The 10,641-nt window shown below is 32.8% G+C and overlaps 1 pseudogene; it reads left to right on the top strand.

The window, feature by feature from the left end:
- The first annotated feature begins 2,083 nt into the window (after positions 1 to 2,083).
- On the top strand, positions 2,084 to 2,192 carry LOC143388573 (small nucleolar RNA U13; annotated as a pseudogene).
- The last annotated feature ends 8,449 nt before the right edge of the window (positions 2,193 to 10,641 follow it).

The raw sequence follows: 10,641 nt of genomic DNA, 5'->3' as shown, positions 1-10,641 counted from the left end.
GGTGAGTTAGGAGAATAGCATGAGACAAAATGCAGAAATTTATGAGATGACCCCTGTGCACCTGAGATGAACACAAAAGAGAAACAACTAAAAATTTATTTACCTAAATAAAAATCATTTCACCATTTATCAATCATTTTATCCTATTAGGAAAATAAAGTATACACATTTATTTGTTTATTATTATTGTTGTACTTAAGCTGGAGAAAGAAAAGAATGAAAAGACTCTTTCTCAAGGTAACTCAGAGAGTGGAAAAGTATAAATAAAGCAATGATCATGGATGACTTCTTGCGTAATGGTTTATCACCATTTTCTCTCATTAGAGTAAATACAAGAGGAAAAATGTTAGGAAATTAAGAAAAGTATAAAATCACCCCAGAGGAATAATACGCAGTGAAAATAATTCTTCTATTTATCTCTAGTGGCAAATGTCAAAGAATTATTTTACAAAGAAGCAAAAAGGAGGAGAAATATCTGAATTTTCTTTGACGGATTTCTTTTTCTATTTTAACTTGATTATGCAGCAGAAATGGATTTCTCATTTTGAAACCAACAAAGGGTGGCATTTTGGCCTTCTCACTCTGACCTTGTGTGGATTTTCTATTTGCATATTCCATCTCAAGTGCAGTATTTCTCAGTATCAAGGACTAGATACACAGCAGAGCTGTGCTGCTCAATGTATCATCTGTTCACAGTGGTTTTGCATAATGGCTCTATGTTGCTTGGAGATGTGCACTTAATTGCAGCAATCCATACAATACTCTGTAATGCTCCACACCTTAATTAGCTCTTCCACATATTAAGGGGATGCAAGGAGAGGGAAAATTCATCTAGATGTTAAAGGAGAATTCACATAGTTTTTCCTCAACTGATATGTCATAAAATATTAAATGACATTTCCTTTACTCTTAAGAACTTTTTGAAGAGTAAAGTATGAATAAATTCTACACATCTTTTGCCACAGTGGGAGGGGAATAGTTTATTTAAAACAAGGGCAAACTGAGGAAAAATTATCCTATCCTAATGTCAAATTTAATGCATGTGCTCTTTACCTTGGCTTTCAAAATTGAAAATTAGCATAGATATCTGGACATACTATCTTAAAAAGAACATCATTAATTATAATATTCTTTAAAGATCACTGTAGAGCCACAGTTGGTTTTAATTTCATATTTAGAAATATCAATTTTAGCTGTTTAATTTGATAAGGTAAAACATATAGAGAAAAAAACCTATGATGATAACACAGAAATTTTTATTAAAAATTTCAAATTTATTAAAATTTGTCTATGCTCAATCTTTGTCAGTGCTAGATTTTTTCTATTTTATAAAAATAAATTTTGAAACATATTTCTGATAGGATTTAAAATGCAAACAAGTAATATTAAAGATACACCAAGATATTATTGACATATAGTGTTAGCATCTCTTTGAGGCACTATATATTCTAAATAATTTTTTATTTTATCTAAGTCTCAAAACTTTATGATGTAAATATTTTTAAGCAAAATTCATAGAAAGAATCTATGGTGTCAAAAAGGTTAAGAAACTTGATAGGGCATAAATACTAAATGGCACAAATACTAAATCTGGCACTGACAAAGACTGAGCAGAGATATTTAGTTTGATTCTGAGTACTGAAAGGAGAATAGCAATAAGGATGGTCAGAATCGAGAAGGACATAGATAAGTTTATATAACTTCCTGTTTTACACTAAAATGCATACTTCAAGTGAACTTCTCAAGTACATTTAGTTTGAAATATGTTAGAACTTCATACGTGTCCATTGATAAATGAAATTGATAACAATTATAACAGAATGAAAGGTTCAGAAAAAATGGAAAAAATAGCAGAAAAGAAGTATTCAGACCATTCTTTTAGTTATTTTCCTGACATCAAATTTCTTTGTATATCATGAAGTTATGATATGATTATGATAAAATTATGATATGATTCAATCTGTTATACTAACCAAGATATAATTGCATGGATTTTATGACCTATATAAAAAAGAATTAAACTTTAATCATTTATTTTATCATGACAACAATCTTTAATATAACTTATAAAAATAGAATAAATATACTTTTGGTTCATAAGTGTGATGATTATTGGGTGTTCATGTGGCTGGTGTGGGAGATGTGCCTTGCTCTACATCTTGTCACTACATCTGCACATTACTTATCTGTTGTCAAAAAAAGGCTAAGGAAGGTATTTTATTAGGTAAATTTAAACTCCTTCCTTCTCTCTTGAGTTCTTATTTCTTTTTAATAAGTGATATAATTCCACCTTACTCTGATCTCTCCGCCTGGGGCCCATGAGCCACCCTAGAAATTGTCTAAAAAGAACAAAAAGAATTATCTTTCTTATTACCTTCCAATACATATCACATACTGTCCTGTTCAATTTTCAATTTAACATACTGTCTTGTTCAATTTTTTTATTTTTTATTTTTTTTACAATTCTAAACCAACTAAAGGATGAAGTCTAACTCTAAATAATGACATATCTGAACTTTCTTGATCTCTTTACCCTCTTCACATAATTCCAGTATATTATATTTTCACTTCCCTAAACACAGTTTCTTCAAAATATGTTCAGGCCGCATATCCTGGATAAAAATTTACAGAATAGCCCTGAAAAACTACCCTAAACTGTTTAATTATTGTATTTTGCACATAAAAGTGAACACAAATTTTTCATTATGTGGATTTACCATTTTCAGAATGTTAATAGTATTTGTATGAATGTCAATGTTAATTTTTTCTTACAAGCATAAATACCAAAAGAAATTGATAAAAAATTCTTTAAAATTATTAAGGTACCAAGTAATTATAACAAAACTAATGTTTCATTTACACTATTTTTATTAAACAGATGGAAGTCTGATGGCTTTGACAAATAGATAACATAGAAATCAAGATTCAGTGAGGGAAGGAGAGAAAGAGAGAAGCACACAGGCAACTTCACATAAAAAGTAGCTTTGAGGGCTGGGATTTGCTCGCCTAGTGTGGGTGGGACCTGGGTTCGATCCTCAGCACCACATAAAAATAAAGGCATTGTGTTCTGTCAATGTACACCTAAAAAGTATATATTAAAAAAAGAGTAGCTTTGAGTACTAAAAAGTTACGCAGTCTGGCTGTTACGCAGTCAGTTACGCAGACTGGCTGGGCACAATTCAGGAGCCACTTGTCAAAAGAAACTAACTTTATTTTTAGAACTACACACGCCAAACAAAACAGCTCCTCAGGAAAAAACCCTCAGAGCCCAACTGCCACCACCGGCTTCCCACAAGCCACACACACCAACCCAGCCTCTTCCTCCCACAATCCTCCTGCTCTTGAGGCTGATTGGCTGGGTCACATGAGTGGAGCCAAAAAAGTCCCCCAATGAGCAGCTCCGTGGTCTGAAAGGGCAGGGAAACAGCCCAATGAGCATCACCGCAGAGGAGCCAATCAGCTAGATGTTGCTGGGGCCACTGTGAGCCAATCATCAGCCAGCAGTCTGGAAGTTTGCTGGCAGTGGAAGTTTGCTGGGGCCCCTTCGGCTGTGGCTCTCAACAAATTTTTAACCAATAAATCTCTAAGACAACATGGATCTGAAAGTTTTTATAATTCTTACACTTTTTTAAAAAATTCTAAGTCAAGAACTTTAACACACACAAAAAGAATTCTGAGCTAGAACAACCACAGGAAAAAAACTTTAAAAAAATGTTTAGGAAAACTGAGAGCTACCAAAGGTTTATATTGCACCAGAGCCAGTACAAATGTGTTTAGGATAGCAAATATTTTTAGTATATGAGAAGATAAATCTATACACAACATACAGAATGAACTTCAGTTTCACATAATTCACATATTGTTATTGTTTGTTGTGAGGCTTTTAAGAAATACAAATATCTTAAAAGAAACAACTGAACCTTGCCAATATAGTAAGAATTCTTGCCAAAAATGAACATATGTAGTTCTAACTCTTTAAGTATATTGTTTGCCAAAAAGAAAAGATGTATACTAAATAAGATTTATTTAAGTTTTCTAAAGTTAAATAGCAAAAATGCAATTGAATAAGTGATATTCTAAAATTGTTGGCTCTTGAAATATGCATCTTTTTTAACAAATTGAATTAGGAATGATGAGATTTTAGAAAAGTCTTATCAATTTTAAGAAAGCTAGCTACTTTAATTTAAGTACCTTTTAACTCAAAAACTTGGCAACTCAGAGATGTCACATGACTCAATTATATGCATGTTAAAGAACTGTATCAATTCAACACACACTCATTCAAATGCACATTTTACTGAGCACTATACCAATATCAATGGAGGTCATAAAAGCATTAAAATACTGTTGCTATCATGGAGGATTTTATAGTCTAGTTGGAAATTCAAGACCCTAGAAATAACAGCAAACAAAAGGAAGTGCATAAAAATGTAGCTTAAAAGAGAGTCACAATATTGGTGGGTGCTTAAACAACATTTTTGGCTATGAATTAGCTTGAGTATGGCTTCATTATTGCATTAGCATTCTTCAAATATAACACCACGCATAAAAAGAGCATAATTTCATTTGGAAAAACAACAATAATAACAAAATAATGGAAAATAACTTTATTCCCAGAGAGTGTTATTAAAGTCAAAACACTAAATAAATGAATCTATACAAAGTATTCTTTCATGTAAATGCTAAAATTAATTAAAACAAAATAGTCATGTTTAGTAAGGGGAAAGACACCAATAAGTTGTAAAAACATTAAAACTAACATGAATAGAGAAAATCATCAAAGAGCAGCATTTGTTTTCATAAAAAAACAGTTTCTCCAATTAATAATTATTTTGAGTTTTGGTGAGTGGGAAAAAGTTCCAAATATCAGAGCTAAGGAAGAACTTTTTGAAAGTGTCATCATTAGAGAGAAATGAGGAAATCACAATATGCGACTCTTTTGTTAGAAAGGCCTGGGCACTCATCCAACCTGAAGGCAATGGAGGAGCCTCTGCCCTGCTAAATGAAACTCTCACAGCATTCAGATCTCACAGATCTTCTCTTTTCATTTTCATCCATTTTGCATCTTCTTTTTCTTTCTAATCTTATTTCTACTAGAATTTTAGCTTTTCCAATGAATTGTTTTACTCTTTTCATCTTACATATATGGTTTGGATTCTTCACTGGAATTTTGGTTTTGCTTTTATTCTAAGATGCATTTCACTCAAATTTATTTCTTAGCTCTAAATACTACTCTCAGATTTTAAGGCCAGTTGAGCTAATTTTCTTTTTCTTTTTTCGCTTTTGATTTTTATATCTCCTATCAATATATTTCTTCTGAATTTAAGGTCAGAAAAGTTAGGGGGTAGCCTCCATTCTGCTTAGTCTGAAATATTGACATTTCCTGTTGCAAGCTTGTGTTTTGCTAGTGATCAATACAAAAGAGAAAAAAACAGCAGAAATAATAAATTGATAACTCATTGCTATAAAATTTAAGTTCAGTCTTAAAACCAGTTCCAAAATAAAAATATAGTGAAATAAATATGTACAAAAGATTTGATTTTATTATCATATTTTAACTGACTCATGTTTTCATCTAAAATATTTTGAGAAGTCTCCAAAAAAATCAATCAAAGTATACATTTATATTAACATCAGAAAACTCTTTCTCTCTATTTAAAAAGATGTCATCCACTCAAACTCATTTCTACCTCTAGTGTGGTGCCTTAAGGCCATCATATTCTATAGTTCTAAGAATAAATTTGGGATGCTTTCTTGGGAACTTTTAAATACTAGAGATATGTAGAAATAATTTTGGCTTTGAGCAAAGAAGCCTATTCTTTATTTTACTCTTTAGAGAGTACAATTAGTCTACATTGCTTTTCTCCTAGGATACTATAATGTTGGCAACTTTTCCATTCATTGTTCTTACCCAAGGTACACGTGGGCCACAGACTTTGAAATAGAAATACATGCTCCATTTGAAGGACAAAGGTTTGTCCTAGTCTAGCCTCAGTGAAACTTACAAATGTGGGGGCTGCTTCAAGAAAATTGGGCAAAAAAAGTGAAAGAAAATAAAAACCATTCTCAGCTCACTAATGGAGTGAAGAAATATATTTTTGTGTTTTATTTTTAAAATGGGGACTATCTCATAATCTCTGAAAACCAGCACAATGTCAGAAAAAATTATTGCTTAATAAAACCACAGCAACAATCACAGCTTACCAACACTAATTCTGAGGTTTATTTTTGCCCTTCTCTAATCCAAAGAGTCTCTCTTATTTTTGGAGCATAGTGCTGTCTCTGGCTAATACAAGTTTCCCTAGCCAGTGTCTCTCACAGGCAGGTAATCTAAGAATGGCAGAAGGCATGAAGACTGTCATTGTAGGTTCTTTGCATGGCTTCCCATTATACAGGAAAGTACCTCTTATCTTCTCTGGGACTCATTTTTTTCTCCTCTTAAATTACAATAATAATTAAACTTACTTTCTAGGGTTTCTTGGGAAATTAAAATAACTAATAGAAAGAGTGATCCATGCACTTGTTAAATTAGTTTTCTTACTTCCCTCTATTCTCTCTGTATTAGTCAAGGTTCATTAGAAAAACAGATTCAATAGATTGTTTGCATGTGTGTGTGTGTGTGTGTGTGTGTGTGTGTGTGTGTGTGTGTGTGTTTGTGTGTGTGTGTGAGAGAGAGAGAAGAAGAAGAAGAAGAAGAAGAAGAAGAAGAAGAAGAAGAAGAAGAAGAAGAAGAGGAGGAGGAGGAGGAGGAGGAGGAGGAGGAGGAGGAGGAGAAGGAGGAGGAGGAGGAGAGGAAGGGTAGCGGGAGGAGAGGGGATACAGCTTTAGTTTTAGGCATTTGCTGAGATTGATAATTCTAAAATCTGCAGAGCACTCCTGTGGGCTAGAAAAGAGATGATGATATAGTTTCAGTCTAAAGGAAGTCTGGCAGCAGAATCATGCTTCTTTAGAAGAACTCAGTCTTTTCTGATAAAGCCTTCAGATGATTGGATCAAATTATGACAGGTATTTTGTCTTACTGAAAATCTATTTAAATATCAGCCACATCTAAAGAAATTTTCATAGAAACCTCTGTAAGGGAATTTCATCAAAATTTTGAGACTTATTCAAGCCAAGTTGACACATAATGTTAAGCATCACACTTCAATGTAGCAAGCAGTAACCACATTTTAAGGCAAATGCAATCCATATATTCTATACTCTTGTATAGCAGAAAGTCTATTCCATTTTCTCAAAAGTAGGTGGGAAAATTCAAATCATAGGATAATGAAACCACCTTATCTTAATGTAACTAAATTTGATTAAACATTTTTATTGAACATTTTGGTAGATATTCCCCTCCTAAAGTTAATTGGTGCATCCTTTATTACCAGAAAATAGGAGGAAGTATTACAATAGTTTTCCTTATTTCTGTAATAAGCTTTCTTTATCTTAACAGAACCAGATAAAGTTTGGGAAGTCAGGAAATGTCTCACTCAGAAGATCCTATTTAAGATTGGGAATCACATAGGGCTATATGTTCATTACACTTTGGAGATGGGTTGACAGAAACTAATATCCAAGTAAAGGAAAAGCTTATACATAGAATCTGAGGCAATTGTGAGCCAGCAGGAGATGGGGATAAAGAGAAAAAAAAAAAGAGACTTTCCACCACTCCAATATTAAGAAAAGAAGTCAGAGCAGTGGGAGGTGCTCTGGGAAAAGCTACCAAAACCTGGATTTTTGTGAGGTTTCCTTCTTTGAGGAACCAAATGTCTTTTAGGACCTGTCTGCTTTGAGTACCACTTCAGTGACTTCAGATCATTACCCCTGCCCCAGGGTTTACAATTGTTACCTGCAGATAATATCATAACTAGAATTACAATGAACAATGTTCCTTTTTTGAGAGAGAGAGAGAGAGAGAGAGAGAGAGAGAATTGAGATAATTTTTAATATTTATTTTGAGATTTTGGTGAACATAACATCTTTATTTTATTTTTCTGTGGTGCTGAGGATCAAACCCAGCACCCTGTGCATGCCAGGGGAGTGCTCTACCACTTGAGCCACATTCCCAGCCCACCAATATTCTTTTTTTACATTTTTTAATATAAAATGTTTAAATAATTGGAAAAGTAGGAATAATATGTTTACAAATACCTGTGTTCTTGCTTCTTGGCATTTAGGATCTTAAAATTTAGGACAACATTGCTTCTAAGACTTTTCATTAGGCAGAACAAGGAAATACATTTGAAAAGTCATGAATTCTTAGAATGTCAATTCAATTTTTTTTTATATTTTTATTTTTTCTCTAACAATGAAATCTGGGTTTCTAATAACAATAACATGTAAGATCTACTAAGAATCACTTTCTGGCCAGTGTTCCCATCTAAGTTGGCCTACTAACCCTGACAACTGACCTCACTCTCATTTGGGTAATTGGGATCAAGATAAAAGAATTTAAATAAGAAGAGCATTTGATCAAGTTGAACACCACTTCTACTTTGGAAATGTTTTCTTCACCTGTTTTGGTTTTCTTCTCTGCTTCCTCTCATCATCTTTATCTATTTAAGGTTTGAATACCCAAGAACTCAATCCAAAGGCTTTTACTTTCTTCTCTAGCTCCACTCATGTCCTTGGTGAGCTTACCCAAGGTAATGACTGTAAACAATGTCTATAACTTAATGATTTCCGTATACTTTATCAATGGTATAGAGTTTTTTTTTCCTGAGGTGCATTTTCATGTAACAACTTCTAATTATTATGTCACTTGAATGCCTTCTAGCTATCTCCACCTTCATGTACTCGACATGAATCTCTAGTTGTTTTACAATGTTCCTCCCAAGTCTTCTCCATCTCATCAATATCACTTTGTCCTTCTAGTCTACACAAAATAATTAAAACAAATAAAATAATGTCATTCTACAATCCACCCTCTTTATGGTGCCTCACTTCTAGCCTTCAAGTTCTTGTAGGTGTAATTTCACCTTCATTGCTATGATGCTCGTAATTCAACTATCATGTGTCCCCTAATTTCTTAGGGAAAGTGTCCTAAAAATTTTGATTATAGTCTTTTTTTTTTCATCAAGGAAATGAAATAAATCTCTTTAAAATTGAATCAGCGTATGTGTCTCTTTTTCTCAAACTTCAAGTGGCTCTCTATTTCACTTGGAGGAAAGCAAAAGTCATTAGATGACTTGTGTATTCGTTTCCTTTGTAATTTTATATCTTTACACTCCAGGTTTATGATTTTCATGTCACGTGGGTTGCTGAATGACCCCTGAATAATTCAGGCCCTCCTTGCCTTAAGGACTTTATTCTTCTTCCTTTCTTTTCTTGGAATTCTTCTCCTGATACATGGCTTGCTCTCTCTCTCTATTAATTCTCAGATCAAATATTCAATTTTTTTTTGGTCTCCATATTCAAAATTAAAACCACTGCCTCCTCTCCCTTGTCCAAGAATGCTTGTCTTTCTTCATAGTCTATCACATTGCAGTATACTATGGTTTAGAACTTTTTTCCATTAATAAATTTCCAGCAATTCTGGAAATGAATGAATTAGTGATCAAACTCATCAAAGCTTTATGAAATAAAAATTAGGGGAAAAATATCTCCCTGCAATATCTTAACATAGTGCTACATGTGAATATTTGTGTCCTGAAAAATTTATATTTTGAAACCTAATCCCCAAAGTATTGGTATTTGATGATGGTCCACTGGGAAGCTGTTAGGCCATAAAAGTGGAGTATTACACATGAAATCAGTACCCTTATAGAAGAAGCCCCAGAGAGCTGTGTCTTAAAGACACAGCAAAAAGGTGCCATCTATGAACCACAAAGCAGGCCCTCTTCAGACATAGAATCTGTCTTGATATTTTACTTCCTAGGTTCTATAACTGGGAAAAATAAATTTTGTTTTTTCATAAGTCACCTAATTTATGGTATTTTTGTATTACAGCTTGGAAAGACTAAAACACAGGTTACAGAAGTTTAATATAGATTTAGCCAGTGAAGTAATAGGCTTGCTTTAATTCATTTCCAAGGGTATTTAGTAATAAAAACTATTAAAAAGTTTTCAGTATTACAAGAACATTCATGCATGGATCTTTGGCATGGGCTCGGTATAAGGGCCACATTTAATTCATCACTCAATTTGAAGTTCCTGTCTCTGATTATGGCTTATTTAATGAGGAGCTACTTACATCTGAATACAATTGGCTGTTTTAAATGTGTTTTGAAATATTCTTTTTGATCATTATAACTCTGTGAGGTAGGTAGTGTAGACATTTTTATCATCATTTTATAGATGACTAAAGAAAAAATAAAAATAAAGCAAATGCTAGAACTTAAGTACTCAAATACCCTTCTAAAAAGCTTTTAAGAGTGCTCTTTGCTAATAATAAAAATTTTAGATTAGGATGTTAAGTCAAGGGATTTTTTTCCACTAATATATGACCATAACACCATTTTATTTGAAAAATAGAGTTACATTTATTTTTAGTGTAATTTAATATTTGTCCTTATAACATGTTTTCAAAATGCTCCTAAAGGCCCAACTAACTGGTATACATTGATCACTGTATTTCCTTTTATTATAAGTTTGTTCTGTTTAAAAATCTGAAAAAAACACAAACCTTGAGATTTTAATTACACACTTTCTAAACCC

Source organism: Callospermophilus lateralis, unplaced genomic scaffold (genome assembly GCF_048772815.1).
Source record: "Callospermophilus lateralis isolate mCalLat2 unplaced genomic scaffold, mCalLat2.hap1 Scaffold_64, whole genome shotgun sequence".
Lineage (NCBI taxonomy): Eukaryota > Metazoa > Chordata > Mammalia > Rodentia > Sciuridae > Callospermophilus > Callospermophilus lateralis.
Note: the sequence above shows the minus strand (reverse complement) of the source record. Positions and strands in the feature narration are given on the sequence as shown.